This window comes from Furipterus horrens, unplaced genomic scaffold (genome assembly GCF_987537825.1).
Source record: "Furipterus horrens unplaced genomic scaffold, mFurHor1.1.pri manual_scaffold_17, whole genome shotgun sequence".
NCBI lineage: Eukaryota > Metazoa > Chordata > Mammalia > Chiroptera > Furipteridae > Furipterus > Furipterus horrens.
In genome coordinates, this window is record NW_028327187.1 from 73,770,467 (window position 1) to 73,781,788 (window position 11,322).

General features: G+C 39.6%; 1 pseudogene; it reads left to right on the forward strand.

The window, feature by feature from the left end:
* Window positions 1-10,614: 10,614 nt before the first annotated feature.
* LOC149991208 (NADH dehydrogenase [ubiquinone] 1 alpha subcomplex subunit 12 pseudogene) lies at window positions 10,615-11,068 on the forward strand (annotated as a pseudogene).
* The last annotated feature ends 254 nt before the right edge of the window (window positions 11,069-11,322 follow it).

The window sequence follows — 11,322 nt, forward strand, 5'->3', positions numbered from 1 at the left end:
CCTTCAGTCTGCCCTTCAGGACACAGAAGCTGAGCCACATGCCTGCCATTCAGCCTTGCCTGTAAACACCTGTCTTTTCCAAGGCCCTCAGGTTTTCCATTGTGCCTTAAGGTTCCTTCTAGCCATCTTTCAGGAAAACAACCTTCATTCTGTCCCTGGAAATATTGCTGTGTACTACACAATCAACCAAGGTACCAGGCCTATTTTCCCGTGGGCTTTTTTATTACCTTCAAAAGTCAATCCTAGTTCCTCAGGGCTTTTTGGTAACAACCAGAGCCCAAGCATGTCTCCTTTATGCATGACATTCCAGTCAAAGTCTTGGTCAAAAAAACCTCTATTAACCTCTATTAGTTTTATGCAAAAAACCTTATGTCATTACTTACTTCTTCAGAATGCCAAATTCTGGAGGGATCAGATAGGGAAAGAAATATACAGTGTGAAGGAAAATTCTTTTCCTAATATTCACTAAAACTGAATTTCCATTTTTTATATTTTCTTTTTTACCCCCACTAAAATTTTTTTGTTTGTTTTTCTATTACAATTGTCCCACTTCTTTTCCTATTGCTTCCACTCACCCTGCCCACCCCTTCCCCAGTCAGTCCCCACCCAGTTGTCCACATCCATGGGTTATTTATATAGGTTCTTTGACTAGATTCTTCCCCTTCTTACCCAATTCTCTCCATCCCCCTACCCCCCTTGTCACGGTTAGTCTATTCCTTGTTTACATACCTTGGGTTCAATTTTGCTCATTTGTGTTGTTCATTAGTGTCCTGTAATAAGTGATAGCATAAGGTATTTTTCTTTTCTTGCCTGGCTTATTTCGCTAGGCATAATTCTCTCTAGTTCCATCCATGTTGTTGCAAATGGTAGAAGTTCCTTCTTTCTTTCTGCTACATAGTACTCCATTGTGTAAATGTACCACAGTTTTTGGATCCACTCATCTACAGATGAGCACTTAGGTTGTTTCCAGCACTTGACTATTGTAAATAGTGCTGCTATAAACATAGGGGTGCATAGGTTCTTTTGAATTGGTGTTTATGATTTCTCAGATATAATCCTAGCAATAAAATCGCTGGTTCAAAGGTAGTTCCATTTTTAGTTTTTTGAGGAAATTCCAAACTGTTTTCCATAGTGGCTGCACCAGTCTGCATTCCCACCAGCAGTGCACCAGGGTTCCCTTTTCTCTGCATCCTCACCAGCACAAATTGTTGTTGATTTGTTGATGATGGCCATTCTGACTGGTGTGAGGTGGTATCTCATTGTGGTTTTTATTTGCATCTCTCTGATGGTTAGTGATGTTGAGCATTCTTTTATATGTCTATGGACCCTCTGTATGTCCTTTGCCCATTTTTTAATTGGGTTGTCTGTCTTTTGGTGTTTAGTCATAGAAGTTCTTTATGTATTTTGGAGGTCAATCCCTTGTCTGAGGTATCATAGGGAAATATAGTTTCCCATACAGTTAGTTCCCTTTTCATCTTGCTAATGTATTCTTTTGCTGAGCGGAAACTCTTTAGTTTGATGTAGTCCCGTTTGTTTATTTTTTCCTTTATTTCCCTTGTCTTAGGAGATATATCAGTGAAAAAGTTGCTACGTGGGATATCTGAAATTTTCCTGCCTATGTTTTCCTCTAGGACTTTTATGGTGTCACGTCTTACATTTAAGTCTTTGATCCATCTTGAGTTTATTCTGCTGTACGGTGTAAGTTGGTGGTCTAGTTTCATTCTTTTGCATGTCCCTGTCCAGTTCTCCCAACACCATTTGTTAAAGAGGCTCTTCTCACTCCATTTTATGTTCCTTCCCCCTTTGTCAAATATTAGTTGACCATATAGACCTGGGTTTATTTCTGGACTCTTGATTCTGTTCCATTGATCTATATGTCTGTTGTTATGCCAGTACCACACTGTTTTGATTACCATAGCCTTGTAGTATACTTTGGTACCAGGTTGTGATTCCTCCTACTGTGTTCCTCCTCGGGATTGCTGTGGCTATTCAGGCTCTTTTTTGGTTCCATATAAATTTTTGAAGTACTTGTTCTAGGACTGTGAAATATGTCATTGGTATTTTAATAGGGATTGCATTGAACCTATAAACTGCTTTGGGAAGTATGGACATTTTAATGATGTTGATTCTTCCCATCCATGAACATGGTATATGCTTCCATTTATTTGTATCTTCCTTAATTTCTTTCTTCAGTGTTATATAGTTTTCTGAGTACAATTCTTTAACCTCCTTCGTTAAGTTTATTCCTAGGTACTTTATTTTTCTTGTTGCTATGGTAAATGGGATTTTTCTTTTAGTTTCTATCTCTGATATTTTATTGTTGGTGTACAGAAATGCCTTAGATTTCTGTATATTTATTTTGTACCCTGCTATTTTGCCGAATTCACTTATTAGGTTGAATAGTTTTTTCATGGAGCCTGTAGGATTTCCTATGTACAATATCATGTCATCTGCAAATAATAACTGTTTTACTTCCTCTTTTCCAATTTGGATGCTTTTATTTCTTTCTTGTCTGATTGCTATGGCTAGAACTTTCAAGACTATGTTGAATAGGAGTGGAAAGAGTGGACATCCTTGTCTTGTTCCTGACCTCAGGGGGAATGCTCTCTTTTTGCCCATTGAGTATGATGTTGGCTTCAGGTTTCTCGTATATAGCCTTTATTATGTTGAGGTATGCTCCCTCAATTCCGATGTTGCTAGTGTTTTCATCATAAATGGGTGTTGTACTTTATCAAATGCTTTTTCTGCATCTATTGATATGATTATGTGGTTTTTGTCTTTCATTTTGTTTATGTGGTGTATTATATATATTGATTTTCAAATATTAAACCATTCTTGCATCCTTGGGATGAATTTCAATTGACCGTGCTGTATAATTTTTCTAATGTGTTGCTGTATCCAGTTTGCCAATATTTTGTTGAGGATTTTAACATCTATGTTCATCAAAGATATTTTTTAATGTGTTTTATTGATTAAACTGTTACAGTTGTCCCAAATTCCCATCCCTCTGCTCCCCTCCACCCAGTGGCCCCCCTGCCTCCAGTTGTCCCCCCCCCCTTTTAGTCCATGTCCATTGGTTGTGCACATAGTTCTTCTCAACCTCTTTCTACCTACTCCATTCCCTCCTGCTATGCTTCATAATTCCTGTACCATCTCCCTCCCTTACCCCCTTACCCCTCCCTGCTGACCCCCCCCAATATGTTCCCCATACCTATAGTTCTTTTTCCACTCTCGTTGCCTATTTAGTTTGTCTTTGTTTAGATTCCCTAGCTTCTGTTGTTGGTGTTTGTGTTGCAGTTTTCATTTTAGTGTTCGTAGTTTTGATCCTCCTTTTTCTAAACCAGTCCCTTTAACATCTCATATAATAGTGGTTTGGATCTAATGAACTCTTTTGGTTTTATTTTGTCCTGGAAACACTTTCTCTGCCCTTCTACTCTGAATGTCAATTTCACTGGATAGAGTATTTGTGGTTGTAGGTTTTTGCTTTTCATTACTTTGAATATTTCTTGCCCGTCCCTTCTTGCCTGCAGGGTCTCCCTTGAGAAGTCAGCTGATAGTCTAATTGGGACCCCTTTGTACATGATTCTTTTCTTCTCTCTTGCTGCTTTTAAGATTCTCTCTTTATCTTTAACTTTTGACAATTTGATTATAATGTGTCTTGGAGTGGTTCTCCCTGGGTCCAGTTTTTCTGGAGCTCTCTGTGGTTCCTGGACCTGTAAGTCTATTTCCTTCCCCAAGTTTGGGAAGGTCTGCTTTATTATATTTTCACTTAATTTTTCAATTTCTAGTTCTTCTTCTTCGCCCTCTGGCAATCTTATAATCCGAATATTCAGTCTCTTATAGCTGTCCCAGAGGTTTCTGATCCTCTCCTCATTTTCCTTGCTTCCTCTTTCCTCTCTCCACACTGGTTGACTGTTTGTTTCTTCTCTATGTTCCGGTTTGTTGATTTGAACTCTGGATTTTATTTTCTCACCATCTGTCTCATATGTGGTTTTATTCTTTTCAGTATGAGTGTTTTTCAATCCTTTCTCGTCTTTTTCCAAATCTTTTGTTAATTCTGTAAGCCACCTGATAACAATGGCCCTGAACTCAGCCTCTGGTAGGTTTCTTATTTGTTCATCTGTCAGATTCTTCTTCTATTGCCTGGTGAGCTGTGCCACCAGGATTTCTATAGTTGTCTGCCTTATTTTGACAGATGCGTTTTGCTTTCTTGGGCCAGCTATAGGTGGCAGAGTCTGTGAACTCATCACAACCCAGCAACCGGCAGTGATCCGCAACCTATTTCGCGACGCTATGGCGCTTTGTGGTCACTACCCAGCAACCGGTGGCGATCCGCAACATATTTTGCGGCATTGTGGCACTTTGTGTGGGGGCGGGGGTCCAACATGGATTCCTGCCGCTACTCTTTGCTGGGAGACTCGGGTCCATCCTCCCTCCCTCTGGGCCTCACCGTCCGAGGCAATGCGGGTGTTGCTTTTCCCAGCATTGCGGTCAGGAGCTGCTGCGGCTCGAATGCAGCCAGGACTGCTCACTCGGCCGCTGTCCCTGGTGCTACCGCAAAGAGCACCGCCCACGTTCACTCCTCTTACCTGCCCGATGAGCGCCGCTGGTTCATAACTTTGTATATTGGGCTTCCGTATAGTTTTATTTTCTGGAATTTCTAGTTATCTTTTGTTTTGAGGTAGTCGTATTCCTCTCTAGTTGTAGAGGGAAACCAAGCATGTCTGTCTAAGCCTCCATCTTGGCTGGAAGTTCCTCATCAACGATATTGATTAGTAGTTTTCTTTCTTTGTTGTGTCTTGACCTGGTTTTGGAATTAGGGTAATACTGGCTTCATAGAATGAGTTTGGCAGTCTCCCCTCTTCTTATATATTTTTGGAATAGTCTGAGGAGAATAGGAGTTAGTTCTTTCCTAAATGTTTTGTAAAATTCACCTGTGAAGCCATTCAGTCCATGGCTTTTGGGTACCAGGAGTTTTTTTTTTATTACTGCTTCAATTTCACTAGATGTTATTGGTCTGTTCAGGATTTCTGCTTCTTATTGATTCGGTTTTGGAAGATTATGTTTCCAGAAATTTGTCCATTTCCTCTAGGTTGTCAAATTTCTTGCCATACAGTTGTTCATAATAATTTCTTACAATCCTTTTTATTTCTGTGATATTGATTGTGATTTCTCCTCTTTTGTTTCTTGTTTTATTTATTTGGGTTCTCTCTCTTTTTTTTCTTGATGAGCCTAGTTAAAGGCTTGTCAATTTTGTTTATCTTCTCAAAGAACCAGCTCCTACTTTTGTTGATCTTTCAAATTGTCCATGTAGTCACTATGTCATTTAATTTTGCTTTGATCTTCATGATTTCCTTCCTTTTACTCGCTCTGGGCTTTGTTTGTTGTTCTTCCTCTAGTTCTTGTAGCTGTAGGGTTACATTTTTTATTAGAGGTTCTTCTATCCTTTTTAGGTAGGCCTGTATTGCTATGAACTTTCCTCTCAGGACTCCTTTCACGATATCCCATAGGTTTTGGGTTGTTGTGTGTTCATTATCATTAGTTTCCAGAAACTTTTTGATTTCTTCCTTGATGTCATTGTTAACCCATTCATCATTTAATAGCATGTTATTCATTCTCCATGAGTTTGGATGTCTTTGAGTTTTTTCCTTGAGGTTGATTTCCAATTTTAAGTCATTGTGATCTGAGAAAATGCTTGACAGAATTTCAATTTTCTTGAATTTGTTGAGGCTTGTTTTGTGTCCTACCATGTGGTCTGTCTTTGAAAATTTTCCAAATGTACTTGAAAAGAATGTATATTTTGCTTCTTTGGGGTGGAAAGTTCTATATATATCAACTAAGTCCATTTGATCTAGAGTGTTGTTCAATGCCTCAATATCTTTGGTCTTTCTTTGCTTCGAATATTCGTCCATTGTTGACAATGGGGTGATAAAGTCCCCTACTATGAGTGTGTTGCTTTCTATATCCTTCCTGAAGTCTTTCAAATTTTCCTTACATATTTGGGTGCTCCTAAGTTGGGTGCATATATGTTTAATAAGGTTATATCTAATTGATGGTTTTTCCCTTATGTATTATGAAATGTCCTTTGTTGTCTCTTTTTATGGCCATTGCTGTGAAATCTGTTTTGTCTGATATAAGTATTGCTACCCCAGCTTTTTTTTATGTCCATTTCCTTGAAATACTTTTTTCCATCCCTTCACTTTCAATCTGTGTAGATCTTTTTTTCTAAGGTGGGTCTCTTGTAGACAGCATATATGTGGATCATGCTTTCTAATCCATTCAGCTACCCTATGTCTTTTGGTTGGAGCGTTTAATCCATTTACATTTAAGTTTATTATCGATAGGTACTTATTCATTGTCATTTTCCCCCTTTGTATTTGTGTTCCTCTGTCTCTCTCTGTTTCTTCATCTTCTTAAAGCAGACCCTTTAACATCTCTTGCAATGATGGTTTTGTGGAGATGTATTCTTTTGGCCTTCTTTTATCTCAGAAACTCCTTATTTCACCTTCCATTTTGAATGAGAGTCTTGATGGGTAGAGTATTCTTCGTTGTAGGCCTTTTTTTTTTTCATTTCTTGGAATATTTTTTGCCATTCCCTTCTGGCTTGTAGTGTTTCTGCTGAGAAATCTGATGATAGCCTTATTGGAGCTCCCTTGTATGTTATTAGTTGTTTCTCTCTTGCTGCTTTTAGGATTCTATCTTCGTTTTTTAGTATTGCCATTTTAATTATGAAGTGTCTTGAAGTGGTCCTTTTGGGATTCATCTTCATTGGGACCCTCTGTGCTGCCTGGACTTGTGTGACTCTTTCATCATTTTAGGTAAGTTTTCTGTCATTAGTTTTTCAAAGAGGTTTTCTATCCCTTGCTCCTCTTCTTCTCGTTCTGGAATTCCTATGATACAGATATTATTACGTTTCATGTTGTCCTGCAGCTATCTTAAAACATCTTCATTCTTGTCCAGTTTTTTTTCATTTTGTTACACTGTCTGGGAGTTATTTTTTACATTGTCCTGCAGCTCGCTGATCCGATCTTCTGCTTCCTCTAGCCTGTTTTTAATTCCTTCTACTTTGTTCTTAATTCAGAAATTGTATTCTTCATTTCCTCCTGGCTCTTATTGATAGCTTCTATGTCCTTTTTTATGCTGGTGTAATTCTCAATAAGCTCCTTGTTGTTTCCCTGGAATTCCTTGTAGTTTCCCTGGAGTTCTTTGTAGTTTTCCTCGAGCTCGCTGAGTTCATTAAGCTTCCCCATAACCCATGTTTTGAATTCCATATCTTATAGTTTGCTTTTCTCTCTTTCATTTAGCACTCTTTCTGGGGATTCTTCCTTTCCTTTCGATGGGGGTTGTTTCTCTGTCTTCCCATTTTTTTGACTCTTCTTGTATTTTGCTGCCTCTTAGATCGATCTGCACTTCCTTGATCTGCCCCTGGTAGCATCAGATCGTGTACCAGTCTGGGCCTAGGAAGCCTGTTGGAGACTACTAGAGATCTACTGCCTTTGTCTGTCTCCTTTATTTGTTAATCTATTCAACCTGTGATCAGCCGTCAGGCTTAAGGACCGAGGGTGGGGAAGCTTAATTCCTGCAGGCAGAGCTTTTGCTTCCCCTCAGGCTGACGCCAATCGGAGGGGAATTGTCTGCCTGCAGTATTGGGAACGAGTCAGCACTGGGACCGGGTCGGCTCTTCCCCCTGTTCTCCCCTCAAAGCCACTGCACCAAATTCTTCCCAAACATCTCTAGTTCTCTCTTCCTTCCCTCTGCTTGAGCCCAGGGTAAATAGGGGCCAAAATATTTCATACGTGATCCACTTAAGAGCCCTTTTTCTCCAGCTGTTTCTCTCCAGCTAGCAAGAAACTCTGGCTTTTCACTTTTCACAGCTGAATACTATTTTACTTTCAACTCTGTTGCTGTAGGCTGGAAAGACCATCTGGGGGGTTAGACCCTGTCCTTCTCAGGGGGAATTCCTGGCCGCTGAGCTGTTTCTCAGTCCCTTCAGCTGCCACCCATGGGAGCCCAGTCAGCCCTTTCATATCTCCGCACTTCCTACCAGTCATGTTATGATAGTATTTTAAAATACTAGGACTTTGGGGGGGGACCAAGATGGCCGCGGAGTAGGAACAGTGTTCTCAGCTCGCTCCTGTTAAGGAGACAATCCAGGAGGAACAAACTCGGGGAGGAATGATTGAAACACAACAAGGACACCAGCCTGTTAAACCAAGCACGCCGTTCACCGGAGACAGCCAACTGACCTGGAGTCTGCACGATCCTTCCCCATGTGGGAAGGCCACCCTCCCCTCCACACCCCCACTCTTATTAGGGTTTTCTGGACCCAAGGGTAGGTAGAACGACGACCATGTCCAGCTTGAAGCAGCTAGAGGAGCTTGAGACCTTCACCCATTGTCCTTTACAAGATTACAAAGGGTCCTAATATTTGAGAGGGGGGGGATAGTTAATTTTTACGAACCAGGGGTATGGACTTGGGGGGGATTGCTGGGGGAGGGGGGTGCTGGGTGGAGGGGAACAAGGGGGAGAAAATTGGAACTGTTGTAACAATATAATCAATAAAAAACATTAAAAAAAATAAATAAAATACTAGGACTTTGGGAATTAATTAAGTTTAAATGAGGTCATGAAGGTAGGGGTCCCATGATGGAATTAGTGCCCATGTAAGAAAAAGAGAGAGAGAGAGAGAGACTCTTCCACGTAAAGATATAGCAAGAAGATAGTCATCTGCAAATCAGGTAAAGTCTGTCATCAGACACCACACTTGCCCAGACCTTGATCTTGGACTTTCCAGTTTCCAGAACTATGAGAAATAAATGTTATTTAAGGCACCCAGTCTATGCTATTTTGTTATAACAGTCTGAGCCAAGACAAGTGCTAATGTTGAGCAATCCTGCAAACTGATAAAGTAATTGAGAACCAATCTCCTTCCTGCCTCAGGGCCTTTACACAAGCTATTCCTTTGGCCCAGAATGCTGTTCCTCTACTCTTTGCATGGCTCACTCCTGCTAGTCATCATGGTCTACTTTAGATCTTATTTTTCCAGAGTAGCCCTTTCTGATCACCCATTCTGATTTTTCAAATATACTACCTGATCATATTTTTTATTTTCTTTTTTTAATTGATTTGAGAGAGAAACATCAATTTGTTGTTCCACTTATTTATGCATTCAATAGTTGCTTTGTATATGTGCCCTTACGGAGGATCTAACCCACAACCTTGGCATGTTTTGGTGATGCTCTAACCAATTGAGCTACCCAGCCAGTGCTCCTGATAGTTTTCTTATTTTATCTGTAGCAGCCTTTCTCGTCTCTCCGTGGTTATAAGATTTCTCTCCAGCTAATGTTCAGTTGATTATTCCAGATGAGTTCTCCACAATTAAGTTGTAAATCCAGACTGGTCCTTGAAGGAGGTTAGTGTAGCTTCCACTTACTTACTCCTCCACCATCTTGGATCTCCTCCGAGAGTGTTTTGATGGTTGCCAGATGGGAGGGGACTTTGGGGAAATGGGTAAAGAGGTGATGGGATTAAGAAGTATAAATAGGTAGTTACAGAATAACCACAGGGATGTAAACTATAGTATAGGAAATGGAGTGGCCAAAGAACTTATACACATGACCCATGGACATGAACAATGGTGTGGGGATTTTCTGAGGAAGTGAGCATAGCTGGGTGTGGGGGCAAAGGGGAAAAATTGGGAAAACTGTAATAGCATAATCAATAAAATGTAATTTAAAAAGAAATAAAAATATAATTGAAAGTTTAAAAAAGATAATAATATGAACCTGTAGCCAGAAGACTTGACAATTTATATTAAATAGACAATATTTTAGGAAATCAATTATATATAACCAAATTTGACTGAAGAACAGACAATGCACATATCCTTTGATTTAGAAACATCCCACTACTATGATTCATTTTAAATATGTATTCACATTTGTGTAAAATAACATGCACACAAGATTCCTGGTAGTGCCAGGGTTTGTAGCAGCAAAAGAACAGAAATAACTTAATGATCAATGGAAGCTATAACTTTCTCCCTGGTAACACCAGGCCTCCCTAAGTCTGAGATCCAGAAATATTCCAATAGGCTGACTGGACTAAGAATCAAATCTCAGTCACTCAGTTTAAACTATAATATGTGGTTATAACAATGTGTTCAAAATAAAAACCTGGTAGTAGGTACATAGGTATGTGTATAATAATCTTGCACCTATTTTTTTTAATTATCAAAATGTTTAAAATGTGGTAGACTTTCCATTCCAGCTGTCACATGTAAAGTGCTTAGAAGTTTTCACTCCCATCATTACAATAAGAAAAATGCTGAATAAACTGAAAATCAATGACTTTTCTTAGACTCATCAGAGTTGAGGATGCATGTAAAACTGTCACTCCAAAACTAGGAGACAGTTGAATAAAGACAAACACTGATAAGACCAGCTTACCAGTAGTGGAAGTTGGAGCTCTACACTGGTAGGAACACTTAAATGGTCTTACATTAATTTACAAGGAGGCTTTAGGTTCAGGTGGCTGTAATGACATGGCAGCCTACATCAGCAATACAAATCTAAGCCTATATGGAAATGCACACCCGAAAGGCAGGGCCTGCAGGGCAAGATGGAGTTGCTGCAGGTCCTGAAGCGCGGACTGCAGCAGGTCAGTGGCCACGGTGGCCTACGAGGGTATCTACAAATCTTCTTCAGGGTAAATGATGTGAGGGTTGGTACATTAGTGGATGAAGACAAATATGGAAACAAATACTATGAAGACAACGAGTAGTTTTTTGGCCGTCACCAATGGGTCGTATATACTACTGAAATGAATGGCAAAAACACATTCTGGGATGTGGATGGAAGCATGGTGCCCCCTGAATGGCATTGTTGGCTTCACTGTATGACTGATGATCCTCCAACAACAAAGCCACCTACTGCTCATAAATTCATTTGGACAAACCATAAGTTCAACATGAGTAGCACTCCAGCACAATATGTATCTTATTCCACCACTAGAAGGAAGATTCAAGAGTGGGTCCCCCCTTCAACATCTTACAAGTAAAGACAATGGAAAACAGTTTAAACTTGTACAATATGGGGCTCTTCGTGTAATTGCACTTTCACTGCTTACTGTTAACTTGATTAAAATTATTTGATTAAAAAAAAAACACAAATCTAAGCCTATAAATGCCTCATGATTACACAATTGAAACCTAAGGACAACCAATCACAAACATTCAAATAGGCTTTAAAGTACAGCCAATAAATATTTTCTTTAGTCTACTTCTTCCTTTTCTGTATAAAAAGGCTCAGATATGACAAAGAT